General features: G+C 43.6%; 1 non-coding gene across 1 annotated transcript; it reads left to right on the forward strand.

Moving 5' to 3' along the window:
- The first annotated feature begins 20 nt into the window (after positions 1 to 20).
- Positions 21 to 125, forward strand: LOC113885120. Its single transcript, XR_003509159.1, has one exon. It is a non-coding gene; the product is annotated as a small nucleolar RNA U13 (small nucleolar RNA).
- Positions 126 to 21,009: the final 20,884 nt, after the last annotated feature.

Below are 21,009 nucleotides of genomic sequence, written 5' to 3' on the forward strand. Positions count from 1 at the left end.
TTAATCAGCTAGTCAAGATGATCCTTTTGTAGTTCATGAGCATGATGATTGGGTGTTCATGCTGCTGCGTGACATGTGCCTCCCTGCAAACCTTGTTACGACACCGGCACATTACCCGTCTGACGTGAACTAAAAGGGTCTTTTATAGTTACAAGGAAGTTTTATGAACTAGTTATATCTTGGTGGTTGATGTTTTTTTTACATATTTAGTACGCGCACTGTTGTTTTTACTCTGGTTTGACGTCAACTTTTGAGAGCCGTTTGGCGCGTGTAGTCGCAGTTCTGTGGGGAAACTCACCCGCAGGGGACGTGGAAGGGTCGCGAGGGTAGATTGTCAAGACGTGCTTGCCGGCCTGTGTCCCCGCTACTGTGGGGGCGGGGCCGCCACCCGAAGTTGCCGGAAAAGCGCCGGCCACTGACGCAGTGGGTTCCCGGCGTGAAGGTTAGTTCCCGCGTTTCTCAGGGGCCGGTCTGGGAATTTGCCGGGTGATTTCCTGTAATTTCCATCGTGCAGTAGGAATCCGGGGAAGCGCACTCCGTTTATGCCCAGACGTGGGCGGGAGCGCGCGCGGAAAAACGCGCGGCGGACACCCGGGGGGGGCGTCGGAGAGCCTCCTTGGCCGCCTCTAGAGGGAGGCCTGGGGTCGCTGCGCAAACCCACGCGGCTCCGAGGGCCGGCTTAGTCTCCGCGGTGTGCCCATCAGGTCGTCTCCGGTCTCCCGGATTCCTCAGGGTTCTGAGCCCCTAGGCTGTCCTGAGGCAGATCTCGGGGCGTGGGACGGTGTCAAGAGCAGGTTCCGATCCCCAGAGCGTGATTAGGGTGAGGGGAAACTTGAGCTTTCATTCCGCCGTGGACAGGACGGTTGTGCCATCGCTCAGTTTTGTCCCGCTCTGCGACCGCATAGACTGCAGCACGCCAGGTGTCTGTCCATCACCAACTCCCAGAGCTTGCTCAAACTCACGTGCATCCAGTAGGTGAGGACATGCAACCATGTCAACCCTGTTCTCTCCTCTTCCGGCCTTCAGTCTTTCCCAGCATCAGGGTCTTTTCCATGAGTCCGTTCTTCGCATCAGGTGGCCAAAGTATTGGAGCTTCAGCATCAGTTCTTTCAATGAATACTCAGGATTGATTTCCTTTAGGATGGACTGGTTTGATCATTTTGCAGTCTAAGGGACTCTCAAGAGTCTTCTCCAACACCACAGTTCAAAAGCATCAAACACCCTATCTGTAGATGTTGTCTGCAATTCTTTCCTGCTTCCAACCCCCTCTTCCCCCGACCCCCACCCCCGACCTTGGCCAAAATTTCAGTAACTTCTCTGTGGGTTGTAATACTGCCTACTTAGGAATGTTATGAGAAATAAAGAAGTTAAATATACGTGGCTCAGAACAATCCCTAGTCTCTTGTAAATTTAATACAGGTGTTCTTATTGTTAAACCACAGCTTCTGTATTAACTTTTATTTCCTCCTTGTAGGGGAATTTTATGGTTAGGACCCTTCCATTCTTCCTTTCACTTGACCTTCTTTTCTCTGACCAATTGGTGGCACTGATGGTTTTCTTAGCAATATCCAACGTTGATTAAGAAGACCTCCCAAGGGGATTCTCCCATATCAGATATTGGCCCCTATGGGAGCAAGATGGCAATCCGCAGACCATTATTGTACCCCTCATCTGCTAGACCCTGTCTGCTCTGTTCCACATTCCCCTTGTGCTAAGTGGATCCAAGTTAATTCCTTATGAGGAAAGTACTTGTATTGCAAGAGCTCACCCTCTCTGCACACTGAGTTTCCGGAGGCCAGAGACCATGGCTTTATCTCCAGTGCCTGGCACAATTTAGTCATGCAATAAATGTTTGTTGAACCCACAAGTCCATCCGCAGAGGACTGGCTGAATAGAGCACCGTACATCCACACAGTGCAGTTCTGTGCAGCTGTACAAAGGAATGAAGACCATCTCTGTGGAGGCCATGGAACCCTAGGATATATTGTTAAGTGAAAAAAAGCAAGGCTGAGGGACTTCCCTGGGGTCCATTGGTTAAGACTGCATGTCCAACGCAGGGGGAGTGGGTTCCATCCTGGGTGGGGGAACTAAAATTCCACATGCTGTGCAGTGCCGTCAAAAAAAAAAAAAAAGCATACATCACATATATGTGGCCTATTTCCTAAGAAAGATGTGGTGCATTTGCTCACATTTTTTAAAAGCAGCAATGGAAGAAGAAATTGCACACATTTTTAAAAGGGCTACTTATAAGAAAAGAACAAGGTGAAAACCATGGGTGTGGAAGCTAGACTTCTTTTGATCTACTCGGTCTTATACTCAGTTTTGACTTTGGGATCTTGTAAATATGTAATTATTTTTAAAAGAAAATAACAAAGCACTTCCCACAAAGGAAAAAAATGCCAAGAATCAAAGTATATTTTAAGTTACTGGCATAATCACATGGAAAAATAAGAAACTGACTTTAAAACTGATGATTTTGGCTATACATCCTTAGTGTGATATAGCCTAAGAACAGAAAAGAATGGCAAAAAAAACCAAGCTGCATTCAGTAACAGTAGTTGTTAGTAATAATACTGGTATTGTTATTTAGGTGCTGTTGCATGTATATTTTCGGAGAAGGCAATGGCACCCCACTCCAGTACTGTTGCCTGGAAAATCCCATGGACAGAGGAGCCTGGTGGGCTGCAGTCCATGGGGTCGCTAAGAGTCGGACACGACTGAGCGACTTCACTTTCACTTTTCACTTTCATGCATTGGAGAAGGAAATGGCAACCCACTCCAGTGTTCTTGCCTGGAGAATCCCAGGGACGGGGGAGCCTGATGGGCTGCCGTCTATGGGGTCGCACAGAGTCAGACACCACTGAAGCAACTTAGCAGCAGCAGCAGCATGTATATTTTACTTATTTTGTGTATATAAAATAGCATAAAAGTCTTAATGTTGTTAGAAACCAGATCTTCAGTGACAGATAAAGATATACAAGTATGAAATCAATGAAGTTAGGTGAAAATTTCATAAGCAAATATTTGAATCGGCAATGGTAGTGTGATTAAAGATTAATTTTTCTTATTCTATAAAATAAATATATCCTAACTGTGTTCACTGAAAAGGCCAAGAAGTAATGATAATCCAACGGTTACGAGCAGCTCTTGTGTCCACATTCACAATTTAAAGGCCATTGTCCACTGAATAGCCAGGATTCCTTGAGGAAATGACTGATGTTAGAACTGGGGCAAGGATTGTATAAGATGAGCTTGAGGTGTTTTATAATGACAGAAAGCAAGGTAGCCATCAAATGCTACTGAAGTTATGTGAAAAGAACCCAAGAGCAAGGATGAAGGGGGACCCTTTAGCCAAAGATGGAACAACTTGGACTTAAGAAAGAATAATGACTAATGGATTGAAACACATCTAATATCCACAAGTCCATGAATTCACTTATAGTAATACTAAAAAATAAAATAAAAATCTCTCATCATTCACGCTTGTATGACCTAAGGAACCAAATCTTTATTTTAAAATTGGTAAAAGGGGAAAAAAACAAGCGTTTATTCTACTATGGATTTCAGGGTACCCAGATAGTTTGTAAGGGCAGCAAATGTCACAGAACTAGTAGAATTGGGAAGTTACTGTTCACAGCTCCTAATAAAACTCTGGGACTAGGCAACAGTCATTCGTGGCTATTGGAATTATGAAGTGGAACATTGATGGGAAACTTATAATGGCTGGATCAAGCTAACAAAACCTGAACCCACTGATTATCTTAACATCATTGAAAGGGAGACAACCAGATGCCATGTGCCTCGATGCAATGCAACAGGAAATACACACCGTCTATGAAATATTCTTGCACAAAAACTGACCCTAAATATAATCAAACCTCTAGATCTAACTTTGTGAAATGGCAAGAAACATGGAGGACACAGAAACAGATCAAAACACCAAGTCAATATGAGCAGCAGAACTAAGGATACAGGAAATTTCACAAATTATCTAGTTTCTTCAATAAATAACTAGCACAAAGGAAATGGGATAGAAGAGAGAATTGATACAGTTTTTAGAGACACCTCAGTCAAATGCAATGTTGTATCTTCTTTTCAATAAACATATTGTAAAAAATATATTGAAGACGATTGGGGAAATTTGAGCATAGTTCTATTTCAGCGTGTTCATATAATTTGTCATCTAAACAGGGTATGTTGAAGTTAAAGGAGACACTTCTAATAGTTATGCTGGTACAAAGGTGTAAATTGGGTCTGTCCCAGGCAAATTTGATTACCCTAGTATCATACAACTTTGTGGAATTATTGTTAATTTGGTAGTGTTATTATGTTTATTTTTTAACATTAGTTTCAGCTGTACAACATAATGATTAATATGTATTGCAAAATGATCACCGCAAGAGGTCTGGTTAATGTTCATCACCACACAGTTAAATGTTTTTTCTTGTGATAAGAACTTTTAAGATGTACTCTCTTAGCAACTTTCAAATAAATAATACAGTGTTTTTTAATTATAGTCACCATGCTGTACATTACATGCCCAGAACATATTTATTTCAAACCTAGAAGTTTATTCCGTTTGACCACCTTCACGCATTTCATCTGTGCCCTTCCCTGCCTCTGGCAATCACCAATCTGTCTTGTTTCTATGAACTTTTATTTATACAAATGCTTTTATGTTTTTTTTTAAATTATTTGTTAGAAAAGCAGTCCTCAATTTTTTAGCCTCAGAAGCCTTTACACGCTTTAAAAACTATTGAGTCATACTCACAAAGATAACTGGAATCTAAAAGACTGAAAATAAATTTTGGTAAGGATGTGGAGATGGTGAAACACTCAGACAGTGGTGGTTGAAATGTAAAATGGTGCAGCTGTTGTGGAAAGCAGTTTGATGGTTTCTCAAAAAGTTAAATATAAACTGCATGGATGCGTGCATGCCAAGTCACTTCAGTTGTGTCTGACTCTTCATGACGCTATGGACTGTAGCCTGCCACGCTCCTCTGTCCATGAGATTCTCTAGGCAAGAATACTGAAGTGGATTGCCGTGTCCTCCTCCAGGGGATCTTCCTGACCCAGGGATCGAACCCACATCTCTTAACATCTCCTGCATTGGCAGGCAGGTTCTTTACTACTAGCACCACCTGGGAAGCCCCCTAAATATAGAATAACAAAGAATTAATCATATGAGACCCAGAAACTATTCCTAGGTATGTAGCCGAGAGAATTAAAACATGTATTCATACAAAAACTTAGATGCAAATGTTCCTAGCAACATTATTCATAACAGCCAAAAATGAAAACAACTTAAAAGCCCATCCACTGCTGAGCAAAACGTGGTATGTACATTCAATGGAACACAATTCAACCATAAAAAGGAATGAGGTTTTGATATCTGCTGCAATATGAGTGAACTTTGAAGACATTATGTTAAATGAAATTAGCCAGACACTGAAGAATTGATGCTTTTGAACTGTGGTGTTGGAGAAGACTCTTGAGAGTCCCTTGGACTGCAAGGAGATCCAACCAGTCTACCCTAAAGGAGATCAGTCCTGGGTGTTCATTGGAAGGACTGATGCTGAAGCTGAAACTCCAATACTTTGGCCACCTCATGTGAAGAGTTGACTCAATGGAAAAGACTCTGATGCTGGGAGGGATTGGGGGCAGGAGGAGAAGGGGACAACAGAGGATGAGATGGCTGGATGGCATCACCGACTCGATGGACATGGGTTTGGGTGGATTCCAGGAGTTGGTGATGGACAGGGAGGCCTGGCGTGCTGCGATTCATGGAGTCACAAAGAGTTGGACACGACTGAATGACTGAACTGAACTGAAGGATTTCATTTATAGGAAATGTTCAGGGTAGACACATCAGTGAAGTCAGAAAGGGATTGAGGAGGAACTTCCCTGGTGGTCCAGGGGTTAAGACTGTGCTTCTATTGCAGAATGCCCAGATCTGATCCCTGATCGGGGAACTAGATCTCACATGCCTCTTAAGTGCAGCCAAAAAAAGAAAAAAAATCTGGTTGAGAACAGAGAATTGTCAGTGGCTGTTAACAGCTTTGGGGTTTCTTTTTAGAGTGATAATAATGTTTGAAAATTAACTCGTGGTAATGGTTGCCCAACTTGTAAATATACTAAAATCTACTGAATTATATACTCTAAATGGCCAGTCCTATGGTATATGATGGAGGAGGAGATGGCAACCCACTCCAGTATTCTTGCCTGGAGAATCCCCTGGACAGGGGAGCCTGGCAAGCTATAGTCCACAGGGTTGCAAAGAGTCAGACACGACCGAAGCAACTGAGCACCATGGTATGTGAATTAAATATCAATTTAAAAAATAATTTTAAAAAGTATTGAGGATTCCAAATTGCTTTTGTTAGATAGTATTTTGATAGATATATTTTTTCTATGCAAGAAATGAAAACTGACAAAATTTTCATTGAATTGCAAAAAATATGGCAATAATAACCCCATTCATTATATGTTAACTAAAATTTATTTTATGAAAATCAATTCTATTTGTCAAGATAAAACAAAAGTCAAGAAGAGTAGAAATCTTTACTTTTTTGTAAAAAGTGAAAAAGTGTGAAAGTGCCAGTTGATGAGTCATATCTGACTCTTTGCACCCCCATGAACTGCAGCCTGCCAGGCTCCTCTGTCCATGGGATTCTCCAGACAAGAATCCTGAAATGGGTTGCCATTTCCTTCTCCAGGGGATCTTCCCAGCCCAGGGATCAAACCCACGTCTCCTGTGTGGCAGGCAGGTTCTTTACTGTCTGAGCCACCAGGGAAGCCCATATTTTTTGGTAAACATTTCTGTAAATATTTTCAGCTGTCATATCTGGTTTAATAGGAGAAAGCTGGATTCTCAGATCTGCTGCTGCATTCAGTCTGTTGCAAAACTCCAAAATACTTTCATGAAAGAATGAGAATGAAAAAGATAGACAATATATTAATATTATTATAAAAATAGTTTTGACCTGGCAGACCTCCTAATAGAGTCTTGGGAACCCTCAGGGGGCTCCAGATCATACTCTGAGAACAGCACCTGGAAATTCACACAAGAGTCGGACACAACTGAGGCGATTGAGCACGCATGCATGAACAACTGATATCAGTTGATATATAGGATTCACATTGAAATATTTCAGAGAGGGGTGGTGGGAAGAAGTGATTGAGAGAGATGAAACAAGATGATCATGTTGAATCTGGGTAGTGGATCATGGGTGTTCTTCTTAGCAGCCTCTCTAATGTAAGTCTGAAATCTTCCCTGATAAAAGATGTGCTGTTGCTCCTATTTGAATCAGTGTCGCTTTAAGGGCTTCCCAGGCAGCCCTAGTGGTAAAGACTCTGCCTGCTAATGCAGGAGACACAAGAGACTTGGGTTTGATCCCTGGGTCATTAAGAGTCCTTGGAGTAGGAAATGGGAACCCACTCCAGTATTCTTGCCTGGGAAATCCCACAGACCGAGGAGACTGGCAGGCTACAATGCATGGGGTCACAAAGAGTCAGGCACAACTGAGCGTGAGTGTGCGTGCACACACACACACACACACACACACACACACATACACACTATTGAGCAAAAGACCTTAAAGCAGTTGGTAGGAGAGAAAACCAAGTGAGGGATTGGATAGATAAAAGTGCAAAGATGTGGGACTTGGCTGGCAGTCCAGTGGTTAAGACTTTGCCTTCCAAAGCAGAGGGTGTGGGTTTGATCCCTGGTCAAGGGCCTCCCAGATGGCTCAGTGGTAAAGAAGCCACCTGCCAATGCAGGAAACATGGGTTTGATCCCTGCATCGGGAAGATCCCCTGGATAGGAATGGCAACCCACTCCGGTATCCTTGCCTGGAGAATTACATGGATAGAGGAGCCTGGCGGGCTATAGCCCATTAGGTCGCAAAGAGTCGACACGACTGAGCACACACACACAGGGAGCTAAGACCTTATATACCTCTCGGCCAAAAAAAACCAAAACACAAAACAAGAACAATATTGTAACAAATTCAATAAAGACTTTAAAAAGTGGTGCACATTTGAAAAATAACAAATCTTGGGACTTCCCTGGTGGTCCAGTGGTTAAGACTCTGTGCTTCCAATGCAGGGGATGAAGGTTTGATCCCTGGTCAGGGAACTAAGATCCCACATGCCATTCGGTCAAAAAATAGAAATAGATACTTTTTTAAAAAGGATACACAGATGAATTTGATGAAGTTCCTGCCTTCAACAGCTTTTCATCTGCTGAGGGAAGAGCTATAAGCAAGGCATTTGAGAAAAAGTGACACCTTTAGGGGGCACCAGGCATTCTGCTCTGGGCCTCAAGCCCGATGTTTCCTCCTCACAGTCACCCTACGAGGCTGGCATCATTATCTCTGTCCTGCAGATGAGGAAACTGAAGCTTTGAAACTTCAAAGTTTAGAAACTTACCCAAGATCTCACAGTGGAAAGTGGTAAAATGCGATTAAAACTGGATCTGATAAATCCCCAAGTCTTTGCTCTTCCTGGCTCTTCCTTTTCTCTGTAGACCCCCCGGGTACCCAATCCTGGAATGTCACTACCCCTGTGTACCTCGTGAATGGGCCCCCTCGACAGAAGCCCAGGTGGTGACGTGGGGAGCTCCCAGTCTCTAGGAAAAGAACTAATAATAATGTCAACTGGACTGGTCTTTACTCTCCACCTGTCCCCTCATTCAATCTATACAACTTCATTCCTTGGAGTAGGCATGCTGTCCACGTTGCCTCCCTCTCCTCAACTCTTCCTCCTCCCCCAGCTTTTGGAAAGCAATCTGGCAACACCCCTTGAAAGAATAACTGAATTCAGTGGCAACTGTAGTCTTGAGACTCCATCAAATACAAATAACTCTATATAAGGATATGGGTTTAAGACCACAAAGGAACAAGGTTCCTTGTGTGACTGTTCGTAAGGCAAAACCCTGAAAACAAAATGAAAGCTCATCAAGATGCATCCTCACTGGGGAATTCCCCAGCCATTTATTAACAGAATGAAATAGAGCTAAACCAGAGGACCAGGCAGGAGGGGTTTCCACAAAGTGTTGTGCAGTGGCGAGTGTAAGATGCAAGAGATGGTATGATCTCCCAGTTATCAGACAGTGCTTTAAAGTTAATGCCTTCAGGTCTAAGAATATTTGCATAAGGAAGACATATGCCAGTCTATATCCCACAGTCTCTGCACAGATGACCATGGATGCTGACATGGGGTAAAGAAGGAGCAGAGGAAAATGCATGAGCTTAAGAGAACCAAACAGAAAGGGGAAAAAATGGCCACATCTTTTTACAAAGCTTATCCATGATGATATTTATATACTTAAGTAAAATTATGTATGAATGTGATTATGTATAAAGAGATTAGAGTTTTAAACCTTTCTTTAAGGAGAAATGGAAGAATGCAGTAAATTCCAGGGATTTTGTGGCTAAACATTTAGTAGTGCCTCTCAGGTTTTCCAAGACCATAGATCTGATGACTTAAAGTGAAAATGAAGTTTTTGCTCCCGTTTATTAAATTAAGTGTAAAAGCTGATGTCAGAAAGTGAAGAGGAACTAAAAAGCCTCTTGATGAAAGTGAAGGAGGAGAGTGAAAAAGTTGGCTCAAAGTTCAACATTCAGAAAACTAAGATCATGGCATCTGGTCCCATCACTTCATGGGAAATAGATGGGGAAACAGTGGAAACAGTGTCAGACTTTATTTTTCTGGGCTCCAAAATCACTACAGATGGTGACTGCAGCCATGAAATTAAAAGACGCTTACTCCTTGGAAGGAAAGTTATGACCAACCTAGATAGCATATTCAAAAGCAGAGACATTACTTTGCCAACAAAGGTTCGTCTAGTCAAGGCTATGGTTTTTCCTGTGGTCATGTATGGATGTGAGAGTTGGACTATGAAGAAGGCTGAGCGCAGAAGAATTGATGCTTTTGAACTGTGGTGTTGGAGAAGACTCTTGAGAGTCCCTTGGACTGCAAGGAGATCCAAACAGTCCATTCTGAAGGAGATCAGCCCTGGGATTTCTTTGGAAGGAATGATGCTAAAGCTGAAACTCCAGTACTTTGGCCACCTCATGCGAAGAGTTGACTCATTGGAAAAGACTGTGATGCTGGGAGGGATTGGGGGCAGGAGGAGAAGGGGACAACAGAGGATGAGATGTCTGGATGGCATCTGACTCGATGGACGTGAGTGTGGGTGAACTCCGGGAGTTGGTGATGGACAGGGAGGCCTGGCGTGCTGCAGTTCATGGAGTCACAAAGAGTCAGACACGACTGAGCGACTGAACTGAACTGAACTGAAAAGCTCATGTGATTACAGCTTGACTGTATTCCAACTACGTCTTTCAAGGCTTGGATGGTCTAAACATGGCTAATAACAGGATTCTGAAACACACTGTAAAATAATTACTGCTTGCGCAGAGAGACTTTTCTGCTTATAGGCCAAATAGAAAATGATAATATAATATTTAAACCCTTGAATACCCACAGAGAGTGAGGCAACCACTATATCCTTTTGTATATAAGGCTATAAAATTTTTAACATTGATTATGACTATAACTCTTGGACTAAGAATATACTAATTATTTTGAAAGTACATACATTCATAAAACCTGTAGAACAAGCACCAAATGGCTCTTAATGAACCAAAATTCTTTTGAAACAGTATCAGTTCAGTTCAGTCCCGTCGCTCAGTCTCAGTCGTGTCCAACCCTTTTTGACCCCATTGACTGCAGCATGCCAGGTTTCTCTGTCCATCACCAAGTCTCAGAGCTTGCTCAAACTCATGACAATTGAGTTGGTGTTGCCATCCAACCATCTTATCCTCTATCGTCTCCTTCTCCTCCTGCCTTCACTCTTTCCAGCATCAGAGTCTTTTCCAATGAGTTGGCTCTTCACATCAGGTGGCCAAAGTATTGAAGTTTCAGCTTCAGCATCAATCCTTCCAATGAATATTCAGGACTAATTTCCTTTAGGATGGACTGGTTGGATCTCCTTGCAATCCAAGGGACTCTCAAGAGTCTTCTCCAACACTACAGTTCAAAAGCATCAATTCTTTGGCAGTCAGCTTTCTTTATAGTCCAACTCACATCCATACATGACTACTGAAAAAAACATAACATAACATTACAGAGAACTATAAAGCAAAAGAGTCTTGTAAATATGGATTGAACCCAGGTCTCCTGCATTGCAGGCAGATTCTTTACTGTCTGAGCCACCAGGGAAGCCCATAAACACTGAACATCCATCAAAGTAACAGTTGTAGTCACATTGAAAATGTGACTAAGTGAATTAACTTTCACTATGATATGAGCCCACGGCATCTCCAATTATATACCTTTCTCCCTCCTAAAATTTAGGTTCACTTGGCCTCCTTTTTGTGCCTGTGCTCTCAGTGTAATACGTCTACAATCATTTCTTTTGTTAAGGTGGTATATGATCAAAGAACATCTTCCCCACGTGCTGTTCCTTCCACAAGGGTGTGGATCCCGCTTACTTGTTTTTCCTCGAGGACCTCGTTCCAATGGCATGACCTTCCTATGTTCCCTACTCCATCATTACTGTTAGTTTCCAAAAGGCTCACTCTGTTCCACTGCTAAAACGTCCTCCCTGATGCCGCATTCCTCTGGAGCTACCCTCTTTCTCTGCTTAGCAAAAGGTCTATTTATTTGTCTGCACCAGGTCTTCATTGGGGCACTCAGGATTCTCGTTGCATCTGTGGGGTCATTCGTTGCTGTGCACAGACTCTAGTTGTGGCTCACCACCTAAGTAGTTGCAGAGCATAAGCTTCGTTGCTCCATGGCATGTGGGATCTTAGTTCCCCTATCAGGGGTCGAACCTGCATCCCCTTCAGTGGTTAAGGTGGAGTCTTTTAAGGTGGAGTCGTAACCACTGAACCACCAGGGAAAGTCCCTCAGCGAAATATCTTACAAAAAAAAAAAAAAAGAAAGAAAACAACAAACCTATTCGTGTTGTCTCCAACTCCCCACTTAACATTCACTCAGATTTTTTTTCTTAAATTATGAAAAGTTCACATCTGGTTGTATCCCTTAAGTTTTTAATACTTTATAATACTTCTCTCTTTACAAAAACAAACCAAAAAAAAAGGGCCATTGAAGAAGAAGGACCATTTCTTCCTGTAAAGGGACCAGAGCTCTGAATTTGGCAGATTGCTTCTGTTTGGCGTCATTTAAATTGTTCCTCTATCGCCCCCATTTCCTGTGAAGAGCTAGTTAGATCTAGAGGCAGGACCATGGCCAGGAGCAGCCTTGGGGGGCAGGGCTGTGTCCTGACTGTATCGCAGGAGGCACGTCACTTCCCACTATTATTGATAAGAGAGAAATATCTGACATAAACTTCCTTATCAGCCTCTCCCTTGGTGGCATTAGCAGCCATAGATGATCTCTGCTTTATTAGGGGTTACAAAATGGTAATTTTCTAATTTTATTTATAATTTCACTTTGAAGATAGTGCTTTTTTTTACAAACTGAAGGTTTGTGGCAAACTTGCGTCAAGCAAGCCCATCGGTCCCGGTTTTCTAACAGCGTTTTTTCACTTTCTGTCTCCTCATCCCCTTTTGGTGATTCTCAAAGAATTAGAAGTAAAGCCTGAAGATGGGACTGAATTGCTGCAACCTCATGAAAAAAAAAACTTTAATGGTTGAGGAGTTGCTTCCTTACGGATGAGCAAAGAAAATGGTTTCTTGAGATAGAAGCTACTCCTGGTGAAGATGCCGTGAAGACTGTTGAAATGACAACGAAGGATTTAGAACACGAGATAAACTCAGTTGGACAGAGTTTGAGAGGACTGATTCCAGAGTTAAAGAGGTGCTCCTGTGGATGGATTGCTATCAAACAGCTGTGCCTGCTAGAGAGAAATGATTCATGAAAGGAAGTCAATCGATGCGGCCCACTTCACTAATGTCTTATTTTAAGAAATTGCCACAGCCATCACAACCTTCAGCCACCAGCACCCTGATCAATCAGCTGCCATCAAGATGCCAGTCACTTGAAATAAATTTCCTTTTCTTTATGGCTATGTGACCAATTTGATATACATTTAGATCCACTTATTTCTTTTCTGTTTTTTAACAATAGCTTCTTTCTTGCTTCTTTCTTGCTTCTCATTCACTTTTCAAGATGCTCAACCAAGCCTGCACCCCCCTAAATCCAGCAAAACTGCTCTTGTTCAGGCCATCAGCGTCCCCTTCACAGCCAGATTCAGTGGACACTTTCACATCCCTCTTACCTGATTCCTAAGATACACCCGGCTCTTGACCTTCCTCTCCTTAGCACCATCTTCTCTTGCTTATGGGGAGCCCACCCCTCCTGGTCTCTCTCCTGTCTCTCTGTCACTCCTTTCCGGGATCATCTGCCTTTTCCTGATCTTGACAGTCTCTAGTTTCTCAGAATTCAGCAGGTGTCTTTTTTTTTTTTTCCATCGCTGACCCTCTCTCCCGAGGTGATCTCATACTGCCCACAACCTTCAACACTGTGGTTTAGGGTTAGGGTGTCCAAACCCCACTGTGGATGTCCATACCCACCACTGACCTTCAGAATCACACACTCAAATCTCTACCTCCTTCTGTCTCCTTTTGTAGGTCTTGTGGGTAAATTTAATATTTAAAAAAAAAACAACAAAAAAAACATATTTCTTTTTTTCTTGTCTGTGCTGCAAAGCCTGAAGGATCTTAGCTTCCTGACCAGAGAGCCAGCCCATGCCCCCGAGAGTGGAAGCATGGAATCTTTTTTTTTTTCAAATGTGAACCACTTTTAGAGTCTTTATTGAGTTTGTTACAGCACTGCTCCTGTTTTTTATGTTTTGGTTTTTTCGGCCGGGAGGCCTGGGAGACCTTAATTCCCCGACCAGGGCTAGAACCTGTGACCTCTACAGTGGAGAGTCCTAATCACTGAACCATCAGGGAATTTCCTAAACTTAACATTTCTAAATTAAAATTTGAATCCTCCTCTCCAAAGCTTTTCTTTCCATCATCTTGCTCCTTTTGAGCAAGCAACCCTCCACCCACCAAGTCCTTTAGGCCGAAACCTGACGGTCATCCTGGCTGTTCCCTCCCTCCCATCTGGCCACTGGCGTTTGTTCTCATTCAGCACCGCGTCTCCATTGAACCACTACCTCAAGTCAGTCACTTCTGCGCTTAAATCCCAGTATCATAAATTAAAACTCCTCACCCGGGCCCTGACGTGATCTGACCCCTGAGTCCCTTCAGCCTCATTTTATACTGTCTTCCCCGACTTCTCACGAAGCTCTAACCACACTGGATTTGCTCTCCAATAACTCAAGCCCTGTTTAGCCTCAAAGTCCTTACAGATCCTCTTCTGTCTGGTCTTTCTCTACGTCTTGTCATTCTTCTGGTCTCAGAGGGGCCTTTCCTGGACTCACCTCCACACCCGGGCCCATTCATTTAGGAGGCACTGCACACTTTGTCGTGGTTGCTGTGTGTCTGTTCGGTTTGCTTTGTCTCTGTCTTTCCCGTTAGACTATAAGTGTCTTAGGAGTAGGGACCATACTGGTTTTGTGGGTTGGCGCCGGGTACAGTGGCTGGAAATGGGAGGCACTTAATATGCACTGGCAGTTGAATAAAGAGGAAAATTTTGAAATACGTACTTTTCAACATGTGACTCTAAGTACAATGATCCATATGACTTCTCTATAAGTGGCATATTCAATAGGTCTCAGCTATGTCCAGTGAAGTAAAGCAAATCTTCTTTATACAAAATAAGTGCAGAAAAAGAAAAACAAGTATCGTATATCAATGCATATATGTGGAATCTAGAAAAATGGTACACATGAACCTATTTGCAGGGCAAGAATAGAAACACACATGTAGAGAATGGACATATGGACACAGTGAGGAAGGGGATGGTGGGATGAACTGGGGGATTAGGGTTGACATATACACACTACCGTGAGTAAATAGCTAGCTAGTGGGAACCTGCTGTTTAGTACTGGGAGCTCAGCTCAGTGCTCTGTGATGACCTAGAGGGGCGGCATGGGGCAGGCAGTAGGCGGGGAGGTCCAAGAGGGAGGGGATATATGTATACAAAGAGCTGATCCACTTCACTGTACAGCAGAAACTAACATGACATTGTAAAGCAATATACACCGGTTTTTAAAAAAATTAATGCAACATCTGCCACACAGTCTCTGCTCCGTAAAGGATGCTGTATTCATTAGGACAACTCGGAGAAACCCACAAGACTTTCTTATTTCTGAGACCTCTGTCTCTTAGTCCCCTTATCTGGAGAGTTGACTTTAGAAACATAAAGAGCTTGTATTTGAAAGTGACTTTGAGCCTTATTATGCGTTCTTTTATGTACTCTTCCTAACCACACTCCCAGGCATTTCCCACGATCTCCATTTTACAGAGGAGAAAAGCAAGGCTTTAAAGAGAGTAAGAAATAAGGCCAGTGCCTCCCAGCTAATTAGAGGCAGAGTTGGGTTTAAAACCCATTCTTGGGATTCCGGTGCTGGCTCTGTTTATTCCACTCAACAAATTAACCTCATAATGAGGAGCAGAAGGGAGAGGACCCCTGGTTTCCTAAAACACAGACCCAGTTCATCGCTGACTCTTGCCAGGCAACCGTTTGTTTCTCAACCCCTGAGCCCTTACCCCTTTTAAAACAAATCACTATGAGCAAAACGCGTTCATTCAAAACGGCTCTTTCTTGATCTGCGCTAGCTTCCTGCACTGTCAGCCAGGCTTTAAAGACATTTCTTCTAATTTATTTTATTCTATAGGCATGTCGTACTTAAAAAAAAAAAAAAACAAAAGATTTTATATGAAGATTTTTGTGTTTCAAAGTATATGAATGAAAAAGTCCTTAGATCTCCTTTTAAAGACTTTCTTAGGCATTAAAAACTCAGACAGAGAATTCCTTTTAAATAATGAAATCCGCCTGGCACAGTTAAGGCAATTATTCAATTCAGTGTGCACCGTGGCCAGAACACACAAAGCCTGGAATGCATGGCCTGTTTCTTAATCTGAATGTATACGTTTTTAATCTTACAAACCTGTAATGAATTTACTGCGAGACTGTTTTTGCTCTACCCTCAGCATACAATAAAGGAGGAGTCTGAGTCTTGGCCGAAGAATTAAATTGAGACCGAGGCATCTTAACCACAAGGAAATGCAGAATTCCGCAGCCCCCAACCCCCTAGCTTCTTCCTTTCAAAAGAGTTGCTTCAAGTGGCGCCTTAAAGATAATTCTAGCTTGCTAAATTTAGGGTGTGGAAAAAGTCCAAAATGAGAATATTCCATGGGTAACTGTGCAAGTAAGGTTAATATGTGCAGGAAGAGAAGGATGTCTCACACTTTGGATGCATAGTTCTGTCTCTCTCATCCTCTTTTTGCCTGGACACCCAGTGTATAATTTAGCAAGGTGAGATGTTACCTGAGGCAGTGAAAGGTGCTTTATGGCCACGATCACATTTTCAATATAAAATGATTTCATATCTAAGTTATTTCTCAAACCAACCTGAGTCAGAGTCATTCATCACCATGTATCCACAAGTTTTCAGAAAATGCTTATCTTCTTCATATGCGAGGCAGATTTCTGATTATACTCAGTTCACTTGTTTTAAAAAAAAGTTGGCTATACAACTTAATGTAAGTATACTGCTATCTAAGGACTTCCTGGTGGTCTGGTGGTTAAGACTCTGTGTTTTCAATGCAGGGTACAAGAGTTCGATCCCTGGTTGGGGAACTAAGATCCCACATGCCACAGGCTGTGGTCAAAAAAAATTTTTTTTGTTAAAGTGTACTGGTATTTGAAGCTTGCTTTGAAATGCAATTGAATAGCATATGAACAAAGGCTAGACGGATAGATATGGGATAAAACAGAAATAGCAAAATGTTTGTTGTGGAATGCAGGTGACTCACTCTACAACTGACTCTTCAGCCTGGAGAGGATCAAAGTGGCTGGTTCCAAGGTTACTGGGCACCTGCCTCTTCGTTCCCAGGTAACTTCCAGAGATGGTGCCCATGAAGGCCGCTATGTGGGACTTGGACAAACGGCGCTCTCAACATCCCAACAAGCTTCACACGTAACAAACTGGACACGGACAGTGATGGAGGCAGGGTCTCTGGGGACCGGAGAATGGACATCTCTGTGGCTGAATCATCTTTTCAGAAGGATGGAGGGAGGGGGTTGATTTGTGTGAGACTGATTCATGAATAATCTGGGGAGGAAGGCAAGCTCTGCAGATGGAAAAAAAATTGGTGGCTCAGGGTCAAAGATAACTTAAAGAAAACAATACATTTCTGGAAGGTCAGAGTCCATGATAGAGATGCATACTTGCAACATAATATTGAATGTCACCACTAAGTTCTTGCCCCTTGGTCTTTATCCATCCACACTTAAAATACTCCAGCTTTTTTCTCATGGTCCTTTTTATAGCTTTTTTGGTTTTGCGCAGACATAAAATATGAGCAAAGTAATCCCAGAGAGATTTGCTCAATACTGAAGAAGGCTGGGAGGATGAGTCCTGGACTGTGTATAGCTTCACTATTACATTTTGGATTTGTATGGATTTTTTTTTTTTTTCTAACATGCCCAACTTGACAGCCACTATGCTTCCAGATCCAGGTCTCCCACTGAAGAAAGCCTGGTTTTTCCTTCTTTGGGGTTTGGATTTCTTGGCTTCTCTCACACTGCATCATGTCCTTAATTTATCAGCATCACCATGGATCTTTGAGGCTATCAGCCGCCTTCTTGAGACTTAATGAACACATGTAATATTAAATACATAGAAACTCAGAGCTGGTCCCTGGGGTTGCTCATACAACCATTTGGCTATCAACCCCTCAGAACTGGTATATCTTTTGAATCACTGATGACAATGATGGCCCATCATGAGGGTTCTGCAATGGCTTTGGGACTCTGTGTCATACCAGAAAACAGGCTGGGATGGAGAAAAAGAGGTTAAAGGGAGGAAAGTGTTAGTCGCTCAGCTGTGTCCGACTCTGTGACCTCATGGATGGCAGCCCGCCAGGCTCTTCTGTCAGTGGGATTTCCCAGGCAAGAATACTGGAGTGGGTTGCCATTCCCTTCTCCAAGGGATCTTCCTGATCCAAGAATTGAATCTGCCTCCCACATTGCAGGCAGATTCTTTACCGTCAGAGCCACCAGGGAAGCCTCAAACAGTGGAAGAGGGAGAAAGAAAGGAAAGAGAAAGAAGAGAGGATGGATAAGAAAAATGTGCTGGGGATTCCCTTGGGGTCCAGTGGTTAGGACTCTGCACTTTCACAGCCAAGGGCTCGGGTTGGATCCCTGGTCTGGGAACTAAGATCCCACAAGCTGAGAGGCATGGACAAAAAGAAAAAACGGAAAATGTGCTGGGCTGCCGCACCAGCGGGGAGCTGATAGGTGGTGATGAACGGTCAGAAGCCATCATCCTGGGCCTCCGAGTGCTGTTGGTTTCCCCTTTGTCTGCCGAGCACAGGCTCTGGTTTGTAGCTGAGACTGTCATATGGAGACAGGATCGAGGGCTACGACAAAGCACGAAGTGACATCGGTGGCATCCTCCCTGTCTAGAGTCTGCCAGTTTATCAAGGAGGAAGCCTATGATGCTTTATAAAATCGGATCAGTGGGAATCGAATGCCATTGTTGGCCTGGGGCACGGTACACAGCTTGCCTCTTTTCCCATGAATGGCTTTGTTGTACAGGCTTGCATGACTAGTCATCCGTTTGTCCTTTTCGCCCCCAATTCGGTCACATCTGTCCCTCTGAAACCATGTGTATGGCTTTAAAAGAAGCTTCACCTGTGAGGGATATGGTCAAGGGCACTCCAGGTGTTATTCTGATGCCCAGAGAGACAGAATAGAGTGGCAGAGTAAAAGGCAGGGGTTGCGTTAGGTTTATAGGGGAAACATGGCACAATCGAGCAGGCATCAAAGGACCCAGTGAGAAGGGGGAAAGGGCCAGTGCGGATGGAGGAACTGATGGGAGAGAGGGGGTATGGGAGGGCACAGTTCATCAACATCAGTTATCCCATGCAAGGGCATCCCATCCAAGTCAGTGCTTTTCAAATTCTGCTCTGAGTTTAATTATGCATTTTGTCAATGGTGGATCCATAAGATTTCTTTAAAAGAAACAATCCATTGCAGAATTTCAAAACATCCACAAACCATTTGACAGTGACCTGGACTTCCTGTCCTCCACAACTGCATCAGCCCAGGAGCTAAAAGCACCTGCTCCTTTTGATATCTTCATAGCAAGCAATCTGCTACCAAAGCTATGCGGAGCATGAAAATCAACGATGCTTAGATATGCAGGATTCAAGTCTGTGCCTTGGTTTTGATGCTTGTATCTGTAATTATGAGTACGAAATTATGTGCTTTCAACATTCCTTTCCTGATCCCAAACTCAGAGGGATATACGTTGAAAGAAAAGCAAAATGTATTTTGTGAAAGAACTTGGTGGGTAAGTGCTCCTTATCTTTTGACTGATGGATGGTATTTGCTCACCATAGATACCCTCACTGAAGTCATAATCCTGGTATGTATGATTATCACTCAGCTTCCTTCCTTTATTTTAACTCCTTGAAACACATTTAGGGTGCAAATTTTCAGTAATGGGAACTACTCAGCACAGTAATTGCCCATGAATATTTTGTGCTCAGATTAGAAAACCATTGACTTTGCTGCCAATTGATGTCCAGGTTCTTTTTTTTGGCTATGCCACAGGGCACGTGAGATCTTAGTTTCTCGACCAGGGATTGAACCCACGCATCCCAGGTTGGAAGGGAGGAGTCTTAACCACTGGACTGCCAGGGAAGCCCCCATGCCCAGATTTTTAAAGAAACTTCAGGATTCTGTGGAGAAGGCAATGGCACCCCACTCCAGTACTCCTGCCTGGAAAATCCCATGGACGGAGAAGCCTGGTAGGCTGCAGTCCATGGGGTCGCTAAGAGTCGGACACGACTGTGCGACTTCACTTTGACTTTTCACTTTCATGCATTGGAGAAGGAAATGGCAACCCACTCCAGTGTTCTTGCCTGGAGAATCACAGGGACGGGTGGGCTGCCGTCTCTGGGGTCGCACAGAGTCGGACACGACTGAAGCGACTTAGCAGCAGCAGGATTCTTAGGCTATCGAGTTCCAGATTTCTAGCGCCACAGAGACCTTTCTCATCCCCAGCCTTCCCTCACCCCAACTTTACATGGATTGTGTGGTCTCCGGCACCTACAAGTGGTTAACCCTTGTATTCTTTTCTCCACGTTATTGGCAAGCCCCACCTTGCAGGCACCTCTGCAGTCACTTCCACACCAGGGTCTAAGCTAAGGATCTATCAGACAAGCTCCTGACCCAAATTACAGTGCACTTACGCCCTTCCCCAAGGCCAAGGCTGTTCTGTCTTCCAGCAACACCTGACACAGTGCCTGGCCTAGGGAGTAGATCTAGAAATGCTGAACTAACAAGACCACACATGACTATGGAGTTGGGACCTGTGACTATTTTAGCTGGTGATCAGCTACTGACCACATCCCATCTGATCAGCTAAAAACTAGCCGGCGTTCCCATCTCTGCCGCAGCACCATCCTACCAAGCTGCATGGAACCCATGAAGGGCATACCTTACCATTCCTAGCATTGTTTTGACTTCAGGACAATGCTATGCAAATCGGCAACACAGACACTCCCGTGTTGGCACTGGTTTTACTTCAACCCTGAGGAGCTTTCCTTGAGATGAAGTGGGGGTGGGGAGAGAGGAGCGGGAGAGGTCGAGACCGCCCCTCCTCCCCCCACCTCGAGACCACCTGTTTCCCACCTCCTTCTCTTGATGCGTCCAATGGGAGGCTGAGGCAAGAGTGAGGGGGAGGACTCTTGTTTTGCTCAGGAAATACATTGTATTCACAGTACTACAGCATGTGGGCGGAACTAGAGGAAGTGATGCTCTCAATGAAGAAGAGATCCAACCCTGTAGAGCGTGGTAGCAATGAGCAGCGGGTAGAGGTGTTACCCAGAGTGTGAAGGAAGAAGTGGCAAA

This window comes from Bos indicus x Bos taurus, chromosome 27, assembly GCF_003369695.1.
Source record: "Bos indicus x Bos taurus breed Angus x Brahman F1 hybrid chromosome 27, Bos_hybrid_MaternalHap_v2.0, whole genome shotgun sequence".
Classification (NCBI taxonomy): domain Eukaryota; kingdom Metazoa; phylum Chordata; class Mammalia; order Artiodactyla; family Bovidae; genus Bos; species Bos indicus x Bos taurus.